The 24,000-nt window shown below is 40.6% G+C and overlaps 1 protein-coding gene across 3 annotated transcripts in view; it reads left to right on the top strand.

Annotated features, from left to right (window-relative positions):
* The first annotated feature begins 6,812 nt into the window (after positions 1 to 6,812).
* LOC123515145 (tau-tubulin kinase 1-like) overlaps positions 6,813 to 24,000 on the top strand; it is a 108,454-nt gene continuing 91,266 nt past the window's right edge. The window contains exon 1 of one of the 3 annotated variants that reach the window (XM_045273615.1): positions 6,813 to 7,225. The gene's annotated coding sequence lies outside the window, so the exon portion shown is untranslated. The remainder of the gene's footprint in view (positions 7,226 to 24,000) is intronic. The other 2 variants (XM_045273614.1, XM_045273616.1) reach the window with 2 other exon arrangements.

Raw genomic sequence — 24,000 nt, 5'->3', positions numbered from 1 at the left:
ATATATTCATACAAACATCTCATACGAGCTGCCCACACACACGGGTTGTAGCCTACTATTAGCTAGAGTGAAATAAAGTGATCGATTAGAGTGTTTTGTGAAACACTGAACGAGTATCATTTGTTAAGCTCGTGTATGGTAGAAATAGTGTTACTTATCAATATTTCGTTTTATATTCCCTAGTTTCATCTTATTGTCTCCTTCGTTTATGTTTTATTTTCATTTATTCGTCTATTCATCTACCTATCTACTTATCAATCTATGTATTAAATCATCTGTTCTTAAATATTATTGACTTTTCATCTCACATGCCCCTTCATCCCCCCCCTCTCTCTCTCTCTCTCTCTCTCTCTCTCTCTCTCTCTCTCTCGTGACGGTGGGGTCATATTTTCTGACATGTTTTGTCTTAAATATAAACTTTGATCCTCTATGCAGTTCATCCTTTATTTTCTACCGTTATTCCTATTATATATCATGCTCTTCAAGTCTGGTTAGATAAGATTGTGCTGGATTATGTTAGGCTCAAATTCATGTAGTAGTATAGTAGTAGTAGTAGTAGTAGTAGTAGTAGTAATAGTAGTAGTATCGCATTAATTTGATTTCTCCTGATACCATAGGTGTTTCGATGATGATGGTGATGATGATGATAATAACAATAATAATAATAATAATAATAATAATAATAATGATAATAATAATAATAATTTAATAATAATGACAACCGTAATAACGATACTAGAAATATAAATTGCGTATCATGGCAGACCTACAATTTAGAATCAATATTACTGCTACTACCACCACCACCACCACCACCACTACTACTACTACTACTACTACTACTACTACTACTACTACTACTACTACTACTACTACTACTACTACTACTACTACTACTACTACTACTACTACTACTATCATCACTACTACAACATACAAATAAATACTAAGCATAAATAAAATACCAGTGCTTCATTTAATTTCTCCCGTCGACATAATACGTTGCTCTCTAAGGGACTTACGAACACTGGCTTCAATAAACGAACTATGACATTTTGATATTAGGTCAAATATTTCCAAGTCAACTCAGTGCATACGAAATACAGATATCTTATGTTCTGTCAAACCCTCGTGGCTTAACACAAGTCTTATGGCAGCTGTTGTTTGGGGTGAGAGAGAGAGAGAGAGAGAGAGAGAGAGAGAGAATGTGTGTGTGTGTGTGTGTGTGTGTGTGTGTGTGCTGCTTTTCCCGCCGAGGAACTGTGTAGGGATTGTGTTCACGATAAAATGATAGGCTCTTTATGTCTATGTACTTACTTGACCTTGTACTAATTATACCACTGATAGTCAATAGATACATGTTGCTTTATAACTACCTTTTTTTTTCATTCAAAAGGCAATATTCAGTTTCTTAATGACCATCTAAACGAAATTTTACGTTTCTTTATTACAGTATCTGAACGCAATTTTCTGGTTCCTTTGCTAACGTACGAGAAAACGTTCGAAATTTCCAGTAAGATATACGATATTTGGAAGACAGCTACTCTGCTGCTCTCAGTCTTGCTTGGCTCAGTGTTCAGTTTACGAGGTCACGAGGTTACGGGGTCCTGTCAGCGACACTAGTTTGTGACCTTGATGTTTTCACTGCTCATCGATTAGAGTGAATACAAAAGTCAAGGTGGTGTAGAGAAATTACTTTCAGCTCAGACTTTGGATCAGCGATCCATTATGTTGTAAAGGAAAATTACTACTGGCTCCGTATTCACAAAGGCTCCGGCGCATAGAGATTGCTTTTAACAGACTCTAGTGGAATCTTATTGTGAATTTTTGATGATTTCAACAAGAATTCCACACCGTCAATGAAAAAAGTCCACCGTTGTCGTTGTGTTCCCCGCGTGGTGGTGGTGCGCATCTATCCTGTCATTATCCTGTCACTACCCTGTCACCATGCTGTCACCAAGCTGTCATTCCTCCACAGCCATGGTGGTGTGGGCCGTGGTGGCCCGCGTGGCAGAGAGCCTGCCCACGTTCCTGCAGCGTCGCGTGCCCTCTCGGCACAATGTCATGCCTGGGCTGCGGGAGATCTTCAGGAGGGCGCAGATGATGCACCTGGGTGGCCTGGTGTGCCTCACTGTGCTGGTGGTGGCCATGGTATACCACGAAGACACACGGACACTCACCCACCTCAAGAAGGGCGTGGCTAATTCTTACCTGGCTCTGGTACCGCCCCATCCCGATGGCCTTGACACCGGCCAGCTGTGGGATGTAATCAGCCAGCTGGTTACCTCAGCCGTTCTTAACCAGAACATTACCCACAATGGCACCTTCAAGGGCGCGGTGTCCCTGCGCCAGTTCAGGCTGACCCAGAATGAGACCCAAAGCTTTTTCCCTGACTGTGACTTTTCTCGTCTGGACAAGACACCCATGCAGGCCCCCAACACTACCAAGGTGCCGCAGGCATATCGCTACCGCGCTGTGGAGCAGGTGACGTGGGTCCAAGGCCACCGGTGCCCCTACCCCCCAGAAGGTTATAGCGTTTACTTGGGGGACCTGAAGGGCTACGCCGGTGGCGGGAACGCTACTGTCATGTTTTCAGGCGTCAATGTCACCATCAACTTGGGCGTGAATCCTCTGGAGGTGTTGAATGAATCCCTATCAATACTGGACGACCTAAAGCGACACTCATGGGTAGACAGCCTCACCATGGCCCTGCTGGTGACCTTCCTAGCGGCCCAGCCCAGCTCCGCCACCCCCACTGCCATCACCGTCATCTTCGAGAATCCAGTGCAGCGTGGTGACGAGGACAGCAATCCTGTTCCCCGCTGGTGGTCCTCGCATTTCGTGGTAGCCGTGGACCTGCGATCCAATGATGTTGTGACCGTGCTCCTGACGGTGTTTCCCTTCGTGCACGTCGTCGTGATGTGGTTTGAGGCCAATGTTCCCTTTGCCCTGATGCTCACCGACAGGGGCGAGGCGGCTAGGCGCTGCATCACCCTGGTCACTGCCGTCCACGTGACCGTCCTGGCTCTGCACATCGCCGCCGTCTGCCTCCACTACTCTTCCCTTTACGAGGCGCTCGAGGAGGTGAGTAAGTATTACGTTTCCTTTGACATGAGGTTCAACCCTGAGAACTACGAGGATGGAAACACCAGCCAAATACTCCCTGTGTCTGCAGAGGAAGGAAAACGTGAAGGACAGGAGAGTGAGGCGAAGGAAGGCAGGGACAAAAAGGTACTTGGCCTCAAATGGGACCCAGAATACAGAATAAGCGTGCGGCGAATCACTCTAGCTCGGATCCTGTACCTAAAGGCCACGAGCTGGATGCTGCTGAGTATAGAGGTGATGCTGTACCTGGCTAGCTTCACTTTGTTCCAACAGCACTACAGCCATACTATCTTGATCGCCATGAGGACAATCCGTGGCGGCACGTTCCTGGCTACAGTGACGGTGGGGCCCCTCCTGGCACTCCTCGTCCTCTCCTCCTACCTCCTGCATCGCGCTCATCCCGTACAGGGCGGCGAAGGCTTCCACACCTTCGCCTCCGCTTTCAGGGATACGGTGAACGCCGCGCTGGGTGTCGGGAGGGGCGTGGTAGTGCCCAATACTACTATGGAATGGGTAGTGTGGGTGACTCTGGTGGCGGTGGGTGTGGTGGTGACGCTTCTCTTCTGGCGGGTGTGTCTCAGTCCTCAAGAGAGTCGCACCATGAGTACTCAAAGGCTTCCCCTCCACCCACTCTGATGCCCCTCATGGTATTCCTCCACCTCCTTCCAGCTATCTTCCCAGGTCATCTATATCTCCATTCCTCTTCTCCTCCCTCTATTTCTCCTTTCTCCCTCTTTCTCTCCCACCTCCTCCATCCTCTCTTCCACTCCTTCCGGCATCGTCTTTTCTTCTAGTCTCCTCCTTCCCTTCGCTCATTTTCTTTCTCCTCCCCTCCAGTCTCCAGTCTTCCTCCCTCTTCTCTTCGAATCTCTCTAATACCGTCCTCTTCCTCTATAGTTCTTCCGGCATCTTCCTCCATCTCTCTCTCTCTCTCTCTCTCTCTCTCTCTCTCTCTCTCTCTCTCTCTCTCTCTCTCTCTCTCTCTCTCTCTCTCTCTCTCTCTCTCTCTCTCTCTCTCTCTCTCTCTCTCTCTCTCTCTCTCTCTCTCTCTCTCTCTCTCTCTCTCTCTCTCTCTCTCTCTCTCTCTCTCTCTCTTCATCACTGACTCAAACTACCTTCTCTTACCCTCCACCATCACTTGACTGAATGAAGATTCCTGGTGTTGGAGGGAAGTGAGGAAGGGAGGAAGAAAAGAAGGGAGGGAATAAGAATAAGGAAAAGAGAGAGGGTGGGAGGCAAGCTGGAAAAGAAGAGAGGAAGGAGGAAAAATGGAAAAACGGTGGAGTGAGAAAATTAAAGAAGAAATGAAAAAAAAAAAAAAAGGAAGGTGATATATTAGACAAGCGAAACTTACTTTGAAATAATATTACATGCCATTATTTGTCCTGTTTATGTTAGGAAAACAAGAAATGCATAAAGTGACTGAAATGGCTGAATGTCATGTTTGGTTATCATTCTACAGGTTGGTGTGTATTGTATACGTATGAGTCTGAAGCAATAGGATCAAACTGTGAGCTTAGGAACACAGGGACATGATGAAGAGACTGCAATGCACCAGCAGCTGATCCACACAAGGCAGCTCCTGAATATCTGTCACCCTTTACCCCATAAACTCCCGTGAAAAACCCACGTGGTATAAATAAAAAAAATAAATAAAACATGGATTTTATTCATTTATTTTTTCATCTATTTACTTAATTATTTATTTTAGTGCCACTCTGGACATACGTACATACATAGATAGATATATAGAAAGATAGATTTATTGACCACAAGTTCCTCATTACAGTTATGAAACACAATTTAAATGAACTCCCAAGCAAATATAGAGACACTGATACACAAAATGATATCTGCTTCATCGTATTCATGCATAAATTCATCAAAAGTTATGTTGTGTTTTTGCTTCGCTCACACCTTGATCTTAATCTTGGCGTATATATGTGCTATAGTATCGCTCGTTCACTCACTCACTTACTCATCTATCACAGGCATAACCAGGAGAAAGAGAGAGAAAACAGAGAATGGAATAATGAGACAGGCAAACAATTTGATTAATTTTCTGATTAACTGATTCACTGACTGACTTCGTACTTAACAGCATTTTCTGTAAGACGACAAAAAAGGAAGATTTAGATGAACAGCAAACAGCTTTCTAATAATGTACGTTCTACCATACAACTCTTTAATATCATCATACATTCCACATTCTAAACATTCCTTCCCTGACTCGACCATCCCCTTCAATTGTCACTCTACAGTCTACACAGTCCCTTCCATCCTCCACATTCTCTGTAGGCATTCCTTCAATGATTTTACCACCCTTTAATTCAGTTAGTCGTCTTTTGCACAGTCCCAGCAGTAGCAACACCATCACCATTCATTGCGTTCACTGTTTTCTCCATCGTCACTCCAGACTGTAGACATATGGACGATGGGAGGAAAGACAGTGCTGCATGTGTTTGAGGGAGTACATGAAAACAATACCCTTATTGCTGACAGAAAGTAGGGTATATATATATATATATATATATATATATATATATATATATATATATATATATATATATATATATATATATATATATATATATATATATATATATATATATATATATATATATATATATATATATATATATATATATATATATATATATATAAGGAAAGAAGGGCTGTAAGTGCACTGACTGTATGGAAGATAATGAAACTTGTGAAGTTTCATGGGAGAAAGATGATGTGAATAAGTTGTTGTTTTCTGTAAAGAAGATTTTATGATAAGGTTCGTCACTAATTTTTTAGACCTTCGCGAACTCAGATGAAAAAGATTATTGATTTTGTCTTTTCTTCTTCATCTTCTTTTTCTTTTTCTTCTTTTTCGTCATCTTTTTCTTCTTCTTCTTTTTCTTCTTCATCATCTTCTTCTTCTTCTTCTGCTGTTCTCTTTCTTTCTTTCTTCTCGTTCTTCTTCTTCTTCTTCTTCTTCTTCTTCTTCTTCTTTTCTTTCTTTCTTTCTTTTGTCTTCTTCTTCTTCTTTTTCTTCTTCTTCTTCTTCTTCTTCTTCTTCTTCTTCTTCTTCTTCTTCTTCTTCTTTTTTCTTCTTCTTTTCTTCTTCTTCTTCTTCTTCTTCTTCTTCTTCTTCGTCTTCTTATCTTTCTCCTCCTGTTTTTTTTCTTTTCTGATTGTTCTTGTTCTTCAGCACTGAGCTCGCAAATCATATGCATCACCACCTCGTGGGTGACAACAGGCATTTCATGACATTATGCCCGCACTCCCCATCACCGCCCCTTCTCTCCTCTCCTCACATCTGTCGCCACGCCTGAGGGACTCCCCGTAGAGGTGCCTCCCGCAGCCGGAAGCCTCCTCAGCGGCGGCACAAGGTCACCGCCTCCGCCACTTTTACCTGGTGGTGTTGCCGTTCCGTCGCTCGGCCTTTTTTTCCCCTCCTTTCCGCCTTTCACCGCCACCCGGGAACACCTGAGCGTCGCCAACATCTTGCTATCCTATGTCCCTCACCTGGGCGTCTATAGCACTGGTGATGAGGATAAGGCCACGTCCGCGCCCCCTGCAGATCGGTGCCTGGCTCCCCTAATCCTACGTTTGGCGGTGCCTGGCTGGCTGACGGACTGGTCGTAGATGAAGTACCTCAGCGAAATCTCGTACACAAGACGTAGTAAGGTTGGGCTGCTCCCCCCCACCTGCCGGACCGCGGTCTGTAGCGTGTCCTGCACAGTGGCCGCCTGTATGAAAGACCGACGGAGCCTGACGCGTGACCACACTCCCCCAGCAGGAGTCTTCACGGCCGCTGCTCTCATGGACTACTCTGAGCGACACCACTGAACGTGTGAGCGTGTGCGACTGTCAGCGATTGTGCGTGTACATGTGTGCGTGTGTATGTGCGTGTTTCTCGAATTCGGTGTGAGCGTGTTAGTTCGATGTGACAACTGTGTTTAGAAAAAAATAGGGAGAGAATATTGTAATTACACGCGTGTGTACTGGGTGAGTGTGATTGATGGGACGTGGAGTTAGTGAAGGAAACCACATGCTGTGAACACTTGTTTGGGCGAGTCTACCACCACAACCAGCACCACCACCACCACCGCCACCACTGCCACTAAAGGTAATACATCTTCGTCTTCGTTAGATTTATGAAGGTTAGTGTTGCGGTTTTGTTTATGAAGGAAAATTGACACTGTGACATGGAACTTTAACACACACACACACACACACACACACACACACACACACGATGATTGTGTGTGTGTGTGTGTGTGTGTGTGTGTGTGTGTGTGTGTGTGTGTGTGTGTGTGTGTGTGTGTAAGTATTTGAGTGTGTGCGCGCGCGCTCTATACAAGGTGTAAGTGTTGGCGAGTTCATGGCAAATATCGTCCCATTTAGATGCTCTCTCTCTCTCTCTCTCTCTCTCTCTCTCTCTCTCTCTCTCTCTCTCTCTCTCTCTCTGCACTGCCTGTCCACTCATTTACTCGCTTTTGCAACTAACACCTGGAGCTACTTGCGCCCTTTGATACAGTGACCCAGCAGGTGAGAGGAACCACACAGGTAAACACAGGTACAGTCTCTCTTTATGGTCTCTTTATGGTCTCAAGCAACCTTCGCTCACTTCCAACGTTATCTCCCATCAATCATAAGTCCTCTCATCAGTAATGACACTAACAAAAGGTAACAGTAGATTCTCATCTAGTAAATCTAAATAAACACAGGTACAGTCTCTCTTTATGGTCTCAAGCAACCTTCACTCACATCCAACGTTGCCTTCCATCAATCATAAGTCCTCTTTCATTTACCTACACTAACTAAAGGTAACAGAAGATTCTCAACAAGCCAGAAGCAGGATTTGAACTAAGAGAAGACGGTGAATACAGTAAGAGGGTGATATCTTACTATAGATCATATTACTTACACTAACGCAGTCTAACATAACGTGGCAATGGATACTCAACAAATCAGAGGACAGACCTAGTGAAGAGGATGAATATTATAGATTTCATGGCTATTTATCATATTATCCTCTGTAGTAGTAGCTTCACTCTTTAAAATTGCAAGTAAGTTATCTTCACCTTGATACAGTAATTGGTGTATTCTCCTATGTCCCTAGTAGTAGTGCTTCTCGTCTATTGCCTGTATTACGCACGCTAGAGCCTTCTCTCCGCTCTGGTGCAGCAAGTAGGTTATCTGCACCTTGTTACAATAATTCCTCCATTCTCCCGTCTCATGAGTAGGTCATGCGTATGTAAAAAGTTCTTATCGTTCGTCGTGTTGTAGGTACGTAGATGTCTGAGATGATAATGTGTGTGTGTGTGTGTGTGTGTGTGTGTGTGTGTGTGTGTGTGTGTGTGTTTGCTTTCGTTGACGGTAATATTCACAAGGCGATATGAAATTAAAACAGCAACAACAACAGTAGCAACAAAAATAACAACAATAACACTGGACCATGACAACATTATTAAAGTCCCTCTTATTTTTTTCTCTCTTATAAACTCGAGTAATTGAGAATCACTGAGAGAGAGAGAGAGAGAGAGAGAGAGAGAGAGAGAGAACACCACTATCAATGTTATCAGTAACCCCTTACCGCAGCAGACACAATGCTGAGATACACACTGTCCTAGAAACCATAGCGGGGGCAGCAACACACACACACACACACACACACACACACACACACACACACACACACACATCCCTGGCAGTGAATAGCTATATCACCACTAATTCTTAAATAACTTGACGTAAAAAAATATGAATAGATAAAATACACAAATAGATAAAAAAAAAGCCATCTTCGTTTTTGGGATCTTTAATGTTTATATACATATTTTTTTTATCTATTATCTGTTTTTTTTATCGGTATCGTGAGCAGGGACTCTCTCTCTCTCTCTCTCTCTCTCTCTCTCTCTCTCTCTCTCTCTCTCTCTCTCTATATATATATATATATATATATATATATATATATATATATATATATATATATATATATATATATATATATATATATATGTATGTATGTATGTATGTATATATTTATTTATTTATTTACTTATCTATTTATTCATTTATCTTTATGTAAGAGGGAAGAACTGGCCAAGGGCAACAAAAAGATAGAAAAAAAAAAAAACGCCCACTCAAGTTGGAAGTTTCCATAAAGATCCAGTAGAGTTAGCCAAAGGACAGGGATTAATATCTTGAAACCTCCTATTGAAAGAAGTCGTCATAGGTAATCAAAATACAGAAGCAGGCAGGGAGTTCCTGAGTTTACCAAAGAGAGGTATGAAAGATTGAGAGTACTGGTCAACTCTTGCATAAGAGAGTTGGACAGAATAGGGGTAAGAGGAAGAGGAAAGACTTGTGTAGCGAGGCCAAAGGAGGAAGGGAGGCATGCAGTCAGCAAGATCAAAAGAGCAGTTAGCATGAAAACAGCGCTAAAAGATGGCAAGAGATGCAACATTCCGGCTGTGAGAAAGGCTGAAGACAGTCAGTCAGAGGAGGGAAGTTGATGAGATGAAAAGCTTTTGATTCCACACATTCTAATAGAACTGTGTAACTGGAATTCTCCCAAACATGCGAAGAATACTCCGTACATGGGCAGATGAGGCCTTTTATATAGTGTTAACAGTTGGGATGGGGATGAGAAAAACTGGCGGAGACGCCTCAGAACGCCTAACTTCATAGAAGCTGTTTTAGCAAGAGACGAAATGTGAAATTTCCATTCTCTCTCTCTCTCTCTCTCTCTCTCTCTCTCTCTCTCTCTCTCTCTCTCTCTCTCTCTCTATATATATATATATATATATATATATATATATATATATATATATATATATATATATATATATATATATATATATATATATATATATATATTTGTGCCCTTGGCCTTAACATTTGAAAAGGAGAAAGGGGAGGAGGTGAACGAGGAAGAAGAACAACAGCAACAACAACAACAACAACAACAACAATAATAATAATAATAATAATAATAATAATAATAATAATAAGAAGAAGAAGAAGAAGAAGAATGATAATAACAATAATAATAAGAAAAAGAATAGAAGAATGTGCCTAATTAGTCGAACTGTCAAGAAGACTTACTGATATCATATCTCTAACCAGCATTGCTCCTCCAAAAACTGAATAAAAATGGTACTACAGCTGAAGTTGAGAGCATGATTTCCTGCATGGCGCCTTTGAGAATAGCGGGTGTGATCGAGTGCTCTATATTTTTAGTACCGCTAGTTTGAATTTGTTCTCCATCAGATTCATGCAGGTACACAGGCTTAGTTTAATTAAATATGTATAGCTACTACTGAAAGTGGCGCCACTGTCATCAGCGACACTCATCCACCCAGAGAGAGAGAGAGAGAGAGAGAGAGAGAGAGAGAGAGATTTAACAGCTTTCCCTTTCGCACAAGATAATAGAATTAATATTTATTCATGTCTGACCCAACTGTATAATGTTTTGCTGTTGTTGTATATCGTTATCACTTCAATACTTCATAATTCATTCTGTATTTTGTCTATCTCTGTTGTCATTATTTCTATTTATTTATTACTTTTTTTTCGCTAAGCGATGTTTGGCTAGATATGTTGTGTGAGATAGTATTGCAGTGATTATCATTAAGTTTCGTTTATCGTAGTCAGAAGTCTTGCAGAGCATTTGATTTATAATGAGCTGGTTGTAATTATCATAAACCATTTATTCTTCTTCATATCAGGCTATGTAAAACATAAAGTGAAGGACAGTATTTATCATATTGCTTTGGAAGGCTATCTAATCGTTATAACGTGCTATTTCAACTTATTATGAATTTTCGTCGTTTTTTCCTCTCTATTGTTATTGTGAGTGGTGCTCTTGCTGTGGTGATAAACTCCTTCCTTCGTCAGCTTGTATTTTGCTTCATGTAGTAGGTTACAGTATAAAATTAACAATTAGATTTATCCATTAACATAAATTATAGTGGCAATTTTCTTCGTGTCATGTCACTAATTTGCTTCTCTTTTCCTTCATATTTTTCTTTCTTACTTTCGTGTTTTCTCCTTTCCCTTCACGCAGGCTGTCCTTACGCTTGTCGGTGCTCACTTATCATTGTATATTGTTTACACTTGCGTGCGAGGTGAGTGACACGTGGCGCGGGTTGCGTTGTAGGCCTACTTTAGTTATTTGCCGAGTGTGACCCTGTGCGTGTGCAGCAAGGCCAGCAAGAAGACCACGCGGATGCTTAGGAGGCTTGGTGAAGGAGGCAGTGTCCGTCGGGCCGCGCAGGTTAGAGAGAGATGATCAACAATGGCTATCAGGTAGCTACAAATCTTATAGTCTCATTCATTTAACTGCAATTGCGTTTTCACCAAAAAATATGTATGCTGTGTGCAGAATCACTCATTCCACAGTTATTTCCTTAATGATTTATGTAAATAGTACTTGGAAATCATGTTTAGAATTGTTTTCCATAGTGGAGCTGTGAATATGTGTGAGGCTGCTGCCGTATCCAGTCTATAATAAGTTTTCAAAATTAATCCACCAGATGTCATCGCTGCTACATGTTCCCTGCTGACATGAGCTAAATTATTGTTGTATTAAATCCCAGCCGTTTCCAGATGAATAGAACATTGATTATTATGTTATTGATAACATTCTGTATCTACTTGCTAGGAGATTGTCAACCTTTGGCGGGACTGTCATGCCTTTGCCGTGCTGTCCACCCATACCTCCCCATGCCTTTAAAAAGAAGAAATAAAGCAACGATAATGATGTAGCCCATAACAACGAAATATATCACATTACCAGAAAAAAAAAGTAAATGGAAATCTATATTGCTTCGCTAGCCAGATTGATCTGAAGATAGTGGTGTGGTCGTTGGCTGAATGAGACAGGCTACAACTCCAAAACAATACTTTCTGACAAGTGAGGGAGCGCTGGAAGGGAAGTGAGTAGCAGAATTTCTCTTGTGATTGTGTATTATTTAATTATACAGCGGCCTGCTAATGACACTAGACCTTCGTGCATGAGAGAGTAAGCTGAAGGTTGCCCTTTGGTGTTCCTAATGATCAGTCACGCATCGCTGGGCCTCAATTCGAAGGGTTGCGCTGTGTGTGTGTGTGTGTGCGTGCGTGTGTGTGTGTCAGGAAGGGGAGAAGCGGGGCTGCAGGTTCACATATGGCTACTAACTGGCTGTTTCGTAACTATAGGCTATAGTGTACTTTTCGAGACCATGAGAAGCTCTTCCTTACGTGTTTGGTTGAATGCTGTTATAGTTTTATGATGTTTAGATTAGTCGATGCTTGCAAGGAAAATATCAGGGAAGAAAAGTAACAGTAATTAAGTTAGGTTAGGTTAGGCTAGGCTAGCTCCGAAATAGAAACAGAAGCATTCAATATTTTTTATACTCTTTTTTCGTGTTATTTTCTTTCCTGTTTTTTTTTTCCTGTAATTTTATACCGTTTCTTTTTTCATGTTACTTTTTTTCTGTTACTTTCTGTTCTACAACGAGATTAGTTATCTCTATTGTTTTAATTGTTAGTATAAGAAGGTTAAGTTTAAAATGGGTGATTCGTAAAATTTTTTTTTTTTTTTTTTTTTTTTTTTTTACTTTATTGGCATGTGTTGAATATTGGCAGCAATTCATCTTATGAAAATTATCTACTGTTATTTTAAGGAAGTGTTGGAATATGTTAGCTTTAGATGGATTAAGTTAAATTAATTAATGTAGCTAATTAAACGTTAATCTGATCCTTAACACATCCCGAAAACAGCTAAGGTGGGTTATGTTCCTACGATTCTTGCGTATTGCTATAGTAATGATGTGATGTGTTGTTGTGTGTGATTGAAATTTAATGATGCTCCGATCGCGTATGGTGGATAAGAGGAAGGCTTAGTTTATTCGTTATTATCCTGTTCACGTCATGAGTTCAGTTCTTTTAATTCAAACCCTCTCACGGCCGTACACAATACACAAATCTGAAAGCACAGGCGCTCACAAAACAAGAGAAAGAGATTAAAAGGATAGAGTTTCCAATGTCTAACCTGTAAAATGTTTAGAAATGGAATACATGGTGAAGGGAAATGACAGTGGTATATGATAAAGAAGTCTTGCCAGCCGTGTGCATGATCCTGACCTAGTGCATGACTTTAAGATGAAAGCTATGTAGACTATATATATTACGTTCACAACTCTAGGTATCTGTTATTATTTACAAGCTTTATATCACTTTCGAAATTACGTCAATTTATTCCATGTAAAGAGAGAGAACACAGTAATTATTGCACAATCCAAGCCTGTCATAGCAACTAAATGACTCCAATAAACAAGTAGGTTATTCAATGCATCGGTGGCGTTTCTATGAGTTGTAAACATTACGGTTAGAGTTATGAGATACATTAATTGATTAGTTATCTTGTTTATTTATTTTTTATATATGAGGGCACCATTCAAGGGGAACAAAACACCAAAAAATATAAAAAAGAGACTCACATCATGATACAAATAATGCATATGGTCTGCTCAGATTCATGTAAAAATATATATACCGGTAAACATGATCATAGATGGCGGCTTGACATTCACTGACCTTTATAATTTATTAGAAGCTCTTATATTTCCTTTAGTTTTGTTATCTGTATCGCCTTCGTTCAGTTCTTTTCGATTAACTCAAACATAATTCTTCTCCCCACCTCCTCTTTTTCCTCGATTTTATATATAGCAGAGTTTGATTCTGTAGGTAATCATTGGAGCGTCCCCTTCTCCCTGATTCACTCGCGTTATGGCCATCAAAGTGAGTGTGACTGTACCATACTAGGGCCGTAAGAAACTTAATATTCCACCATTGATTCAAGTAACACTGCTTTTCAGTGATTTTCCTCATAATTTCAAATTTAACTGAATATAGAGTGTTCTTTCCCGTTTGTTTACTCCCATCATTTGTACGTATAAGAGTGTTTCCATACCACACTAGAACAATATAATAGTATGATAGTGAATATTCCAACAATGACTCAACAAATTTTCTATAATTACGTATCCTTTTTCTTCCACTCTACAATCAGAGCTGTACTTCATCTTGAGCGTCACTGTTCCCGGTTCACTCCCGTTATAAGCTTCAAATAGAGCGTTTCCATTGCACACTAGAACTGTAACTGTATAATAGAAAGTTAGTATTCCACCATTGACCTAAACCGAATTTTTACATATTTACCCATCCAGAGTTGTATTTACTTCCATACATGTACTTCATCTTGAGTGTCACTTTCCCGGGTTCACTCCCGTTATAGCCACCAAAAAGAGTGTTATCATGCCTTACTAAAGCCATGACCCTGTTAGGGAAATTCTATTGACTCCACTCCTTGAGATCCAGAGGAAAAGAGAAGATAAATTTGTGGCAGGGTTTTTTTTCTGTCTAAATGCCACTAATCTGAGCCACACACACACACACACACACACACACACACACACACACACACACACACACACACACACACACACACACACAACATCTGCCTTGCCGTGGGGTGACACATGCAGACGGCGGCGTGGTGACTCACAGGAGGTGTGTGTCAGGCTGTCAGTGAATAGCGGGCCCTGTCTGGCTGTGGTTGGCTCATTAAGTCCAACTGCACACTTAACGAGAACTTGTAGTAAGTCAGGTAGTACTGTATTCAAATGAGACAGTAAACCAACCTACTTCGATGTGCAGGAATAATGCGTATTATGCGCTGCAGGGAACAGTTGCATAGGATTGCACAGGGAGAATACATACCAGGTTTGCGCGGGTATAGCAATGGTACTTCCCTGTCCATGGCTGCTAACACGACTACATAACTTACATGAAATAATGTATGATAAAGGTATCTGTTTAACTATTATACGTTGTTTCAGTGAGTTTGTAGTAATTTTATCAGCTGAGGACACGCGAATACATACGAGTATCACTGTCACTGACACTCACTGATTGGTTTTCGTATTCCCATTCGCCTCCGTATCTTAAAACGTGTTATACCACATCGACTTTATTCCTCTAAAGATGTGCCACCAGAAGTATTTGAATAACTCGATACCTTATGATTGCTTAGGTACTTTAGCACTTAACAAGACGGGAAACATGCGGACCAACCAGTAAGTGAGAACATCAATCATTCGGAGGGTTGGCGTGTTCACAGGTCCTCAAGTGGCTAGATTACTGTGGCAGACTTGGTGAAAAAGTGTGATAAACCTTCATGTAGGAGAACTAAAACAAAAATGCTTGATGAAGTTAGCTTTAAAAAATATATAAAAAAATAAATAAAATAAATAAATACATGAGGAAAATGGTTCTCAAATAGGGGTAGATAAATTAAATAGATTCAATAATCAGGTTTAGGGATGGAAAATTTAATGTGACAGACTTGGTGAGAGGGTATAATAAACCTTTATGAGAGGAAAACAAAGGAAAACAGAAATGCGTGATAAAGTTGACTAGAAAAAAAAGAACATGAGGAAACTAGTTATAAATTAAGGATAGATGAAATAGAAAAGACTCAGAAATCTGATTCCAAGTACCTAGTGAACAGGAAACCTTAAATTATTACACAAATATTATAGGGATGGAAAGAGGAAATAGTTAAGCATTTTTTTGTATTCAGGGACTCCCACGTGTTTGCCTGATGGAATCCTGCATCCTCCCTTGCTTTCTGATGTCTTGTTGTCTTATGAAGCAAGGGTGTTGAGATGGAGCAGAAGTGTGTGATGGGCGCTACGATCTCCCACAGGCCTCAGCAGTTGGTTGTGAAGGCGTAGTTGTCCTAAGCTTTTGCTCTCCTCAGAGAAATCCTGCATACGTAAAGTTTTAGATTGAGCCAAGAAAGTGTGTGTGTGTGTGTGTGTGTGTGTGTGTGTGTGTGTGTGTGTGTGTGTGTGTGTGTGTGTTTCACTGTTTGATCTGCTGCAGTCTCTGACGAGACAGCCAGACGTTACCCTACGGAGTGAGCTCAGAACTCACTATTTCCGATCTTTGGATAGGCCTGAGATCAGGCACACACCACACACCGGGACAACAAGGTCACAACTCCTCGATTTACATCCCGTACCTACTCACTGCTAGGTGAACAGGGGCTACACGTGAAAGGAGACACACCCAAATATCTCCACCCGGCCGGGGAATCGAACCCCGGTCCTCTAGCTTGTGAAGCCAGCGCTCTAACCACTGAGTGTGTGTGTGTGTGTGTGTGTGTGTGTGTGTGTGTGTGTGTGTGTGTGTGTGTGTGTGTGTGTGTGTGTGTGTGTGTGTGTGTGTGTGTGTGTGTGTGTGTGTGTAATAAAGTTGAATGAAAGTGTAATGAGAATAAGGATTGTTGTTGATGTTGTTATTATTGTTGTTGTTGTTGTTTTCATTATCGTTCTTGTTGGTATTGCTGATGTTTTTGGTACTGCTGGTCTTCTTTTATTTTTCTTCCATTTCTTTCCTTTCCATCACGAACAGTAAAGAATATTCGCATCCCAGAGCTGACAAAACCTTAACTCGCACACCTCCCCATAGATAGTGTTGATACCAATAACTCAAAATCATTACCTCCGCTTGGGGAGCATCACTACACCACAAAACTGATGCCCATATTCTGATCCGCATAGCTCCCTCATCACAACTATTTTCAAAGGCCACAGAGATGATAAGTCGTGTTCTCAATAGTGTGTCTCTTCTTTTAATAACATGACAGTCTTATTAATCTGTCAGTAGAGCCATTAAAAAAAAAAAATCCTTAAAAAACATGTAGCTTTGAAACTTATGAGAGATGTGACGCAGAGAACTATTTTCGAAGACCACAGAGATAATAAGTCGGGTTCTCAATAGTGTTTTTCTTTTTAATAACAAAGCAGTCTTATTAATCTGTCACTGAAACCACAGAAGCACCCTTAACCCCTTCAGTAGTGGGACGTTTTTTTAGCCATGAAATTTGAGTACGATTAGACGATTTTATTTACATTACAAACTGTCTATGGAGGTCTGAAGATTAATGGTCAGGGTCTTCACTGTTTTAATCCCTCATATAAGTTGGTGAAGCTGTATAAAATTATCATATAATAAGCAGAATGAGTATGCAAACGCGTCCTGGTACTGAATAGGTTAAGAATCAGTGTAACTTTAAATAAGTCTTATGAAAATAGAGGAGGTGCTGTATAGGTAACTATTTTCAGTCTATATAAAAAAAAGTCGGATTTCTAATAGTGTTTATCTTAATAACATAGTAGTTTTGTTAATATCACTAAACGCCCCCCAAAAAAAAAAAAAATCCTTAACAACCTGTGAACCTTTAAAAAGCCTTTTGAAAGTAGGGGAGCAGCGGTTCCGATAACTATTTCAGTCTACAGATATGATAAGTCGGGTTTTCAATAGTATCAATAGTTTTGTGAATCTTTCACTATATGTATTAAAAACTCCATAATTTTATTAACTAAGCCTTTTGAAAGTAGGAGAGGTACGATAGAGAATTATTTTCAAAGGCAACAAATATGATAAGTCGAGTTCTCAGTAGTGTCTTTCTTTAGTAACATAGCAGTCTTATTAACTCCTTGAGTACCATGACGCATTTCCATATTCATTCTGCTTACTATTGGTAATTTTATACAGCTTCAGAAACTTATATGGGGATTGAAATAGTGAAGCCTGTGGCCATTAATCTTCTGACCTCCATAGACCCTTCCTAATGTCAAAAATGGTCTAACCGTACACTAATCTCAAGGTGTGTTCCAGTTCTGAAGATGTTAATCTGTTATTAGAACCATAAAAAACACCCTTTAAAACCCATCTGACTTTAACTAACCCTTATAAAAGTAGAGCAGGTGCAGTTCAGAAGTGTTGCATAATGATTCGTAATTCCCTCTCCCTTCCCCACAATACACATTCCTATCCACTTCTACGCCTATTCATTTCCTGCCCTTACACAGTGACGGGCTGCATTACTTCACCGCCACTGGTTATCTACACTCGTGACGGATCATTGTTAGGATCAGCTGCGCTTCACCACCACCGACAACTATCATCACTGTCTTAACCGCCACCACCATCACCATCGCCACAAACTCTCTCCATCTTTCCGGGGAGTGACGCAAGACTAGTTTCTCTCTCTCTCTCTCTCTCTCTCTCTCTCTCTCTCTCTCTCTCTCTCTCTCTCTCTCTTAGGAGAATCACTGTTACGCCATCCCTCTCACCTCATTCCTCTTAAATTCTTCCTCCAGAACCACAACTTTCCTCCTCCTCCTCCTCCTCCTCCTCCTCCTCCTCCTCCTCCTCCTCCTCCTCCTGCTGTTCCTCCTGCTCCTCCTCCTCCTCCTCCTCCTCCTCCTCCTCCTCCTCCTGCTGCTGCTTCTGCTCCTGCTCCTGCTCCTCCTCCTCCTCACGACAATATGATGAAGTTCTTTGATAGTATCGCAGTAAATTATTCTCAACATGATATCAATCTCAGTAAATACAGAATGAGAGACGGATCGTGTGTTGAAAGAGTTACACTTTTTCTGCCTCTCAATACCAAGGATGCGAAGTGGTATAGATAGTAGTTGAAGTGAAAGGTTTTGAAATGTTAAAAGGTTCGATGAGATCTCTGTAGGTGCTAACGTAACTGTTGATTGGTTAAATGTTATTGCATGAAAATGGATTGATTGAGAGGATTTACTTTTGCCGGTCTAAATTAAGGATGAATGATGATGTATTTGAAGTTGTTTATATTTATTATTTTTTTTATTATTATTTATTTTAGACATTTGAAAGATCTGAAAGATTGCATAACATTACAGAGATTACTTTTCTGTCGATCAACCGTAACAACGTAAACTTTATTTATCTGGTCATTAACATCTAGTACTTCCAGTCATTGAAGTTACGAATTTTGAAGTAATTTGAAAAAAAAAGCTCAAAAACCACAGTGCAGGAACGACTTTACTAACGATCAAACAGAAGAAAACGTATCAGCCAACCAAAACACTTTGTAATCGGATCAGTTGCGCCACGAATTCCCCCTAGCTTGTTGCGTCACTGATAAACAATTACAGCCTTCAAGAACACACAGAGTACTAACACTCTAATTCATAGTAGGGCAAAACACCATTATGTGACATCAAGACATCAACAAACCTGAATTAACTCCTTTTCAAAATATTGTTTGCACTATACAATGGTACAATGGAATAAATTCCTTCTTTCTCCTCCTCCTCCTCCTCCTCCTCCTCCTCCTCCTCCTCCTCCTCCTCCTCCTCCTCCTCCTCCTACAGTGTGACTTAAATAAACTAACACGCTGGGCAGAAAAATGGCAAATGAAATTCAATATAAAAAAATGTAAAGTCCTACACATTGGAAGTAACAATGTACAAGCAAAATACGTAATGAGTAATGTACCTCTGGCAATTGCTGAGAATGAAAAAGATCTTGGTGTTGTGGTGTCTAAAAATCTCAAGCCGAGTAAACACTGCACAGAAGCAGTAAAGAATGCAAATAAATTAGTTGGGTTCATTGGAAGAACCTTTGAATTTAAATCAGAAAAAGTTATCCTTACTTCATATAATTCATGGGTGTGTCCTCATCTGGAATACTGTGTGCAGTTCTGGTCACCATATTACAGAAAAGACATTGAAAAACTGGAAAGGATCCAGCGTAGAGTGACCAAGATGATTCCGAGATTGAGAAACAAGCCGTATGAGGAACGACTGGAAGCATTAAATTTATTCAGCTTAACAAAGCGCAGGATAAGAGGAGACCTAATCGAAGTTTTCAAAATTTTTCAGGGATACAACAACCTTGATGTAAATAAATATTTTACTATTGATCATTCCACCATAACAAGGAATAATGGATTTAAAATTACACCAAAACGCTTTAAAACCCACGAGGCAAAGCACTTTTTCTTTAATAGAATAGTTAACATTTGGAATAAGCTTCCTTCAGAAATAGTAAACAGTACTTCCATTGCATCATTCAAAAACAAAATTGATAAATATTTAAAGAATAACCCCAACAAGCTCTCTTCTTGTCTGAATAATTAAACATGATATTAGTATGTATTTTATTAACTTTCTTGTAGATAGATATGTAGAGTTCACCGTAGGGTGAATAATAGAATTTCCTTTCATCCTTTCCTGTGAAAATTCCATGTCAGTTTTTCCATACTGCATGGTACTTTTCCAAGCTATTTTCCATGCCAGCGAAAGCTGGAGGGAGTGGTGGGTGGGGAGGAGCCTTCTCCTGTACTGTCCTGTCTCTCTTATCTGTAGCCAGTTAGAAGTAGTTACCAAACAGCCTCGAAAGGACCAACGGGTCTGTTGCTGTTTGACTTTCCTTTGTATTCCTTTGTATTCCTTTTCTTTGAATTCTTTTGATATGCAGTTGCTTGCTAATTTTGACTATGCCCTTCTATTTCAAATTATTATTGTTGTTATTGTGGTTGTTGTTGTTGTTGTTGTTATTATTATTATTATTATTATTATTATTATTATTATTATTATTGTTGTTGTTGTTGTTGTTGTTGTTGTTGTTGTTGTTGTTGTTGTTATTATTATTATTATTATTATTATTATTATTATTATTATTATTATTATTATTATTATTATTATTATTATTATTAGTAGTAGTAGTAGTAGTAGTAGTAGCAGCAGCAGCAGCAGCAGCAGCAACAGCAACAGCAACAGCAGCAGCAGCAGCAATAGTAGCAATAGTAATAGTGATAGTTAAGTAGTAGTAGTAGTAGTAGTAGTAGTAGTAGTAGTGGTAGTAGTAGTAGTAGTAGTAGTAGTAGTAGTAGTAGTAACTAATAGTAGTAGTAGTAGTAGTAGTAGTAGTAGTAGTAGTAGTAGTAGTAGTAGTAGTAGTAGTAGTAGTAGTAGTAGTAATTGTAGTAGTAAACAGTCTTCGCGTTTGTCTTCATTGCAACATGTTTTCATCATTATAATTATGATGTAATTAAATTTTCCTTGAATTGTGTGATGAAAGACTACTTATCATCACCACCACCACCACCACCACCACCACCACCACCACCACCACCACCACCACCACCACCACCACCACCACCACCTACGAGCACCCTTTAAAACAATAATGATAATAGGATTGCCACACACACACACACACACACACACACACACACACACACACACACACACACACACACACACACACACACACACACACACGGTAGCTCAGTGGTTAGAGCGCTGGCTTCACAAACCAGAGGACCGGGGTTCGATTCCCCGACCGGGTGGAGATATTTGGGTGTGTCTCCTTTCACGTGTAGGTGCTGTTCACCTAGCAGTGAGTAGGTACGGGATGTAAATCGAGGAGTTGTGACCTTGTTGTCCCGGTGTGTGATGTGTGCCTGGTCTCAGACCTATCCGAAGATCGGAAATAATGAGCTCTGAGTTCGTTCCGTAGGGTAACGTCTGGCTGTCTCGTCAGAGACTGCAGCAGATCAAACAGTGAATTACACACACACACACACACACACACACACACACACACACACACACACACACACACACACACACACACACACCGAGGGAGGCGGCGTGTTCATGATTGGATTCAAGGCTTGACGAGTGAAGTAAGGGGCGTGTAGTGGCATGGCTTGTGTCTTCCTCTTCTGCTGCTTATAGAAAGTTGCAAGGAGGAGGAGGAGGAGGAGGAGGTTGCAACATGACGTCTGATGCTGTGTGTGTGTGTGTGTGTGTGTGTGTGTGTGTGTGTGTGTGTGTGTGTGTGTGTGTGTGTGTGTGTGAGAGAGAGAGAGAGAGAGAGAGAGAGAGACAAACGTAGGACATGGGTTAGACATTCTTTATTGTGATTTGCTTGTTTGTTTGTTTGTTTAAGTAGAAAAAAAAAAAAAAAAAAAAAAAAATATATATATATATATATATATATATATATATAGTATTTTTATTCTTTAATTAATTAATATATTTTGTTTATCTTATTGTGTTACTTTATTTTATTATTATCTGTTGATATTTATATTCATTCTTTTCACTTTCCTGTTTTTTTTTTTTTTTTTGCTTCGTTTATTCAATTTATGTATTTGTGTATGTATATTTTGTTATAGTTATTATTTTGTTATAGTGTCTTTCTAAGTAAAGAAAAGAAAACAAATAGTAGGATAAAAATGTAATATGTGTGTGTGTGTGTGTGTGTGTGTGTGTGTGTGTGTGTGTGTGTGTGTGTGTGTGTGTGTGTGTGTGATGGTTTCCGTCAGTCCTAAGTGTTTCTGTCATCGAATCTTTTATACTTCATTGAATATAAGCGTGCATATATATTTGTTTTGTAGTCATTCTGTTAAGCTTCATTGCTCACTGTCGGTTTGTCTATCTGTCTTTATGTCTATCTGTCTGTCTGACTGTCAGCTCGTTTTACCTTCCGTTATCTGCCCATCCATCTGTCTAATGTCTCGTCTTTCTGACCATACACACCTATCTATAACACGTATTAATCTTCTTGTTTGTTGAACCATAACTTTTTTCTGTCTAAAATCTTTCCTTTCTTCTTGTCTCTTTTTCCGTCTAAATCTTCCCTTTCTTGTTCTTATTTCCCGTCTATGTATCTCATTCTTGTCTGTCTAATCGTTCGTTTTCGCATATTTCCTGTCAGTTATGTCCGTCTCTTGTCTGTGAAATGCTTCCTTTCCGTCTTTATCTGTCTCATTCTATTTAAAATTCTAGACCTTCTCTTTCTTACTCTTATCTCCTGTCCATCTATTTTTTTTTTCATATATTCACGCGCCCTTCGTTGCTTTTATTTACTGTCATTTCTGGTCTAATACTGTCTTTCCTTGTTTCTTTGTGTCTCACTCTATAAACCTTTTTATTTTCCTTATCTTTTGTCTATCTTGTCACATTCCTATCTAAAAGTTTCCTTCCTTACTTTTATTTACTGTCATTTCTGTCTGTCAATTGTCTGTCTAAAGATTCCTTTCACTCGTGTTCCCTTCCTCGCTTCTATCTCCTATCTCCTGTCTGCCTCTTGTCTAGCCCACCCCCTCCCCCAACACCACATCCCCAGCAGGCACTCGTCACGGCTATTAAAAAGAGGCGGGGGCGGCTTTCCTCTTTCCCTGTCTCTGCCAGAGCTCGTCGCCTCTGGTCTGGTCTGGCAAGGACAAGGAGAGGGAAGAGGGAAGGGGCAAGGGGAAGGGGAAGAGATGGGTAGGGGATGGGTAAGGGAGAGGAGCACAGCATCATTTGGCACGGCAGTCTCGCCTCCCTTCCCAATAGTAAATAACTGGTGCCTCTGTGGTTGTGGTAGCCGCTCTATTTATAGGTTTGGTCCGCTGGGCTACACACGTGCTGGCCTCCAATAAGCGTGATTGCTGAGTGTGAGGGTGTGAGTGGTGATGGTAATGTGGTAGATTGTGTGTGTGTGTGTGTGTGTGTGTGTGTGTGTGTGTGTTTAGATATTCTGTTATCGGTTCTCTGTTGCTATTATTGGTGTGTGTGTGTGTGTGTGTGTGTGTGTGTGTGTGTGTGTTTCATTGTTTGATCTGCTGCAGTCTCTGACGTGACAGCCAGACGTTACCCTACGGAACGAGCTCAGAGCTCATTATTTCCGATCTTCGGATAGGCCTGAGACCAGGCACACACCACACACCGGGACAACAAGGTCACAATTCCTCGTACCTACTCACTGCTAGGTGAACATGAACAGGGGATACAAGTGAGAGGAGACACACCCAAATATCTCCACCCGGCCGGGGATCGAATCCCGGTGCTCTGGCTTGTGAAGCCAGCGCTCTAACCACTGAGCTACCGGGTATGTGTGTGTGTGTGTGTGTTTCACTGTTTGATCTGCTGCAGTCTCTGACGAGACAGCCAGACGTTACCCTACGGAACGAGCTCAGAGCTCTTTATTTTCGATCTTCGGATAGGCCTGAGACCAGGCACACAC

Source organism: Portunus trituberculatus, chromosome 38, assembly GCF_017591435.1.
Source record: "Portunus trituberculatus isolate SZX2019 chromosome 38, ASM1759143v1, whole genome shotgun sequence".
NCBI lineage: Eukaryota > Metazoa > Arthropoda > Malacostraca > Decapoda > Portunidae > Portunus > Portunus trituberculatus.
The sequence above is the reverse complement of the archived record's forward strand: the minus strand, read 5'-3'. Positions and strand labels throughout refer to the sequence as shown.